This window comes from Euphorbia lathyris, chromosome 1 (assembly GCF_963576675.1).
Source record: "Euphorbia lathyris chromosome 1, ddEupLath1.1, whole genome shotgun sequence".
In the NCBI taxonomy this organism is placed as follows: domain Eukaryota; kingdom Viridiplantae; phylum Streptophyta; class Magnoliopsida; order Malpighiales; family Euphorbiaceae; genus Euphorbia; species Euphorbia lathyris.
The window spans coordinates 73,384,043-73,388,779 of record NC_088910.1 but is presented as its reverse complement, the minus strand read 5'-3'; the positions used below and the strand labels follow the sequence as shown (position 1 = coordinate 73,388,779).

Genomic DNA, 4,737 nt, shown 5'->3' with positions numbered 1-4,737 from the left:
TAAACAAAAGCATCGAGTCCTAACCCATAAGTCATCCCCATAACGAAACTTAAAAAGACAATAAAAACGGGATGTTTGAAAGTTTAGCGAAGACTCGATAATACACAATTTAAACCCAAAATTTTGTGAGGTAATTTTGAGTTCATGAATGATCTTCCTATTATAGCCTCAATTGTCCCCCGAGTGGTTGGGTTGATCCCATTGTAAAAGGTTTGCATTAGAAGCTCATGGGGTAGGTTATGGTGTGGGCAGAATCTTTGAAGTTCTTTAAAACGTTCCTATGCCTCATATATCAACTTAGTTTCATGTTGGGTGAATGATGTGATTTCTTTAATGATTCTTGCAGTTTTGGCTAAAGGAAAAAACTTTGATAGAAAAATTTTGGCTAGTTGTCCCAAGTAGTGATTGTTCCCGGATGAAGCAAATTCAACCAAGCTTTTGCTTTATCCTTTAATGTAAATGGAAAAGGCGTAGCTTAATTTCATCTGTTGTTATTTTGTTTATTTTAAAGGTATCATAGATTTCCAAGAAGTTTACTGAATGGGTAATTAGGTTTTTCTTTTGGTAAGCCATAGTACTCGACATTGTTTTGTAGCATCTGGAGTAAAGACGTTTAATCTTAAATTGCTCAGTGTTAATAGGTGAACGTACTACCCCATCGACTACTCCATTGAGTCCTGGAGTGGCATAATCCATTATCCTTTGCAGCACTTTTGCCATATTTTCCTTATTCTTATTTTTCCTTATTCTCTTTTTTTTCTTCAAATTCTTTTCGGTCTCAGGTTGGTAAGGTTCAAGTATCTACTTAGAATTTCTCGTCTCACGCATAAACTTCAAATTAGTACCTGCAAACGGAAAGAAAGTAATGTAAGTCTATAAATCAAAATTCATAATAAAATAAAACAATGAGTAAGTCTATTTGGTGTTCTAATGCGCCCCGAGCTGGCGCTCAAAGGCTCACAATGGGATAGTGTACATCGCCGTTATCAAGTAATAATCTGGATAAGTCTAGGTATCGAAACCACGGGATTTATACTGCAAGTACCAAACTACTAGGCTTCTAATGTTGGATTGATTGGTTTAAGCTAGGCAATTAAAGCAGGGAGTGAATGGAATGATACGATAATATGAATTTCAAACTTATTTAACAATTAATTGATAATCTAATCTGAGTTGCTTAGGCCTAAGGCGATTAAACCTATTTATCCTTCTAGGGTTCCTAGCCCGATATTCCTTTGTTACAAGCTGAGCTAGCTCTAAGGTTTAGGAATTTGGGTCTTACCAACTATGAAATTGTCAATTTCATAGGTTCTTTGATTAGGGATAATCGAATTCGACTCGCAATATGAACCTAGATTATATTTGGACTTTTGAATGATTTAAACCAATTAGGTAAAGCATAGGAAAGATCTAAGTTGAACAATGTAAATTATATTAAAGATGGAGAAAATATGTCACATGTACAATCAACATAGGATACATAGGAAAGATCTAAAGCAAACATGAATAAAAAGAGAGTAGAAATCCCTTTTTGGGAACCTGTCCACCAAGAAGTCGTCTTCCTAGGTCTGAAGGATGGAACCTTGTGAATCCTTGAAGCTGGAGGTGGAGCTCTTCAATGGTAGATGGAATGAAGGAGGATTCTCAGGATTGGAGGAAGCTAAAATTACACATGCAGAAGATATAAATTACATTCGAGAATGGATCTTATTTATAGATACATAATGACCCTAAACCTAATTTACAAGATGTTTTTAAATCAGAATCGGGTTTGGGTGTAAAAAACTGCTCCATAGGGTCGAAAATCAGACTTTTTGAGTGATTTTTGATGGCCAGCTCACCGAGCTAGCCACTGGGTGCCATCTCAGCGGGCTGGTGAACCCAGCTTGCCAAGGCTGCTCCCGAGGGTCTCCGAACATCGATTCTTCACCGTTTTCGCCCACGTCCAACCTGCACATAAGCATTAAACTCCAAAAATCATTAGTCCAAGAGCCAAATTGATCCACTAGTCTTTGGATTTGAGTAAAAACTCTTTTTGGTGAATCAATTGACCAAAATAAATAGGGTGAAGTTCAAAAATGTGTGTTGTTATTAAAGGAAAATAGACAAGCCTAGGCGCATCGGAAATATAATTTTTTTTTTATCTATTTTGTCTATTTCCTTTTCCCAAGATCCATTAATCGTTATTTCATATAATGAAGGATTAAATAAAATACCTTTTGTTGATGAACTATCTACTGTTGCTAATGAAGTGCCCATGTGGATGTCACGTCAATCACGAACACAAACAAGAAATCAAAACCGAAAGTTAGTAATCAACCAAATAGCAACCAAATGTAGATTTCCTCTAACGGTATCCACACGAATATAAGAAACGGATTGAACAGAGTAAATAATTTAATCGAGTGAGAGACAAAAAGAAATCCTATTTCTCTAGATGTGTTGGCCGATTTTTTTAAGGCTAGAGGGGTCTATTTATAGTCCTCAATTAATTGAATCCTAATTCAATTAGGTTTAGTTAATTAGAATCCTAACTATCTTAAGTTTTCTAATTAGATAATAATATGTATTTATTAAATATTATCCATATCAAATACAATATATATTTAATAAATACTATTCTAATCCCATTAGAAGAATTAATTAGGTTAGGATAATTATATAGATGTATAATCACATTATACTGTCTAATTAACATTATCCCTTTTATTTGATTTAACCATAATATAATCTAATTATATTTATCTAAATAAATCAACTAAATCCCTAATTAATAAACTATAAATTCCATCCCCCTTATAGTCTCTCTCCATTAAATTACTATTCCGTCCTCCGGTCTTACTTCATGTGTGACCCATTAGGTTCTTACCGAAGCTAGCCGTATATGTTTATTTAAATTAATTCAATCCTAAGCATATAAGGGAATGAGTGCACAATCTGTTTTATCAGAAACGTCTCATTCCCCTAGAGCGATAAGAAGTCGGGTTGATTCTGACCTTTACCTTTCAATATTAGGTCCAGTATAATTCGATCATTCATCAGCTACATCTTTAGACGAATCTTGTAACTATGGAATATGTCAAGTCACATATATCGATACGTCTGTTTTACTTGTTCAGGTAGAATTAACTCTAAATAGATAGGTTAAGTGAAATCTCCATTTCTACTCTTAACCCTATCACCTTGCAAGGATTTCAGTTAATTCTTCCACAAGAGGCCCATGGATATATCTCCCATCTATTAGGAGTGATGAATGCTCAATCTAACATTAACTATCCTATAATTACTTTATGTGATACCCAACCCTGCTCTCACACACCCCAGGGGGCCCCTGTAGCGGACCGTGCTCGCACAAAATTGAAGCATCACACTCCATAATCCATAATCACTAATTAATGTTTATTTGAGATGAAATAGGTGACACTAGATAAATCTATTTATCCTGTTATCTCAAGTCGAGTCCCCAATCCCAATGAACCCCTTCACCGGATCTATGTAACTGTCTAGATATCTCCATATCTAAAGCTCGTGAGATCTGCTCTCTGTTCACAACAGAAGACATTGTTATGTGCAAGTCTCAACAGCAATACGTTAATCCCATAAACACATTACTTGACTTGTGGTCATTTTAAGTTTATTGGTTTATTAAAAAGTTTAGTCTCACTCCATACTTGTATGAACACTTTATGATCACTTAAGTAAACTTGGGATTCCTTTTGTTTGACTTAATTAGTTCTGATAAAAGATTAATGTCTTTATATAGTTTAATTTACTATATCTTATAAAACAAACGATAATGAACAATTCATTCACAAATAGTTTATATCCTACAACAATTGTCTATAAGACACTAAACCCCAACAGTTTTGATGTTATTCTGTCCAAAAACATCTAAAAAGACATCAAAACTATAAAAAGTGCTAAAGTAAGTGCGAAAACTAAATAACTGAAATAAGTAAATAAAAATGAAAGAAACTCTTGCTTATTTGCTGAAATTAAAGTAAAACTACCCTAAAAACCGTACTAAAAGATAAGGGTTTTTGACCCATATCAAACCTCCTTGCACTTAAAACTTTACTTCTCCCCAAGTAAACTATAAACTAAACCTGTAATCGACTAGCCAAGCTAGAAAAACCTCCCAGTTTGACTAGGTTCCTAACACAAACTCAAGCAGCTGTAATTACATACATTCAGAAGCACAAAATAGAGACACAATGTCCAAAAGCCGCAGTTCAATTAGCATAGGCCATACTTTTAAGAAAATGATACATGTTAATTAAACGAGCTTAAGGGATAGCTAAGTAAACACCTCACCATTAGTTGTTTGCTCAATTCACACAATATTTAGGTGGCTTAAGTGTTTACTCTCGGCTTTTGTTCCTGCTCAAAATTACGGTGAGTCACTACGCCAAAACCCTCTTCAGATGATGGTTAAAAATCGTCGTCCCGCACGATATAAATCTGTCACAGGGCTCACTGTCGTCTGATAAGGCATCAGACGACGGTCGAGTTCTGTCATCTTTCGCAGCGACAGACGACACGCGCTTCCTAAGCGTTTGTCATCTTTTCCATATTACAACGACGTTCGACTTAGTTGAAACCGTAGTATTGGCTGAGTTCTAATGGTAGCCGAACGAAGACCTACGTGGCAAATGAGGATTTTTAAATCTCGGAAAATATAAATCTAAGAAGATTTTGATAAAAGCACGGTAAAACAAGATAAATAACTTAGAAAAT

General features: G+C 35.0%; 1 non-coding gene across 1 annotated transcript; it reads left to right on the top strand.

Annotated features, from left to right (window-relative positions):
• The first annotated feature begins 234 nt into the window (after positions 1 to 234).
• LOC136216214 (small nucleolar RNA R71) lies at positions 235 to 341 on the top strand. The gene has a single exon (XR_010683204.1). It is a non-coding gene; the product is annotated as a small nucleolar RNA R71 (small nucleolar RNA).
• The last annotated feature ends 4,396 nt before the right edge of the window (positions 342 to 4,737 follow it).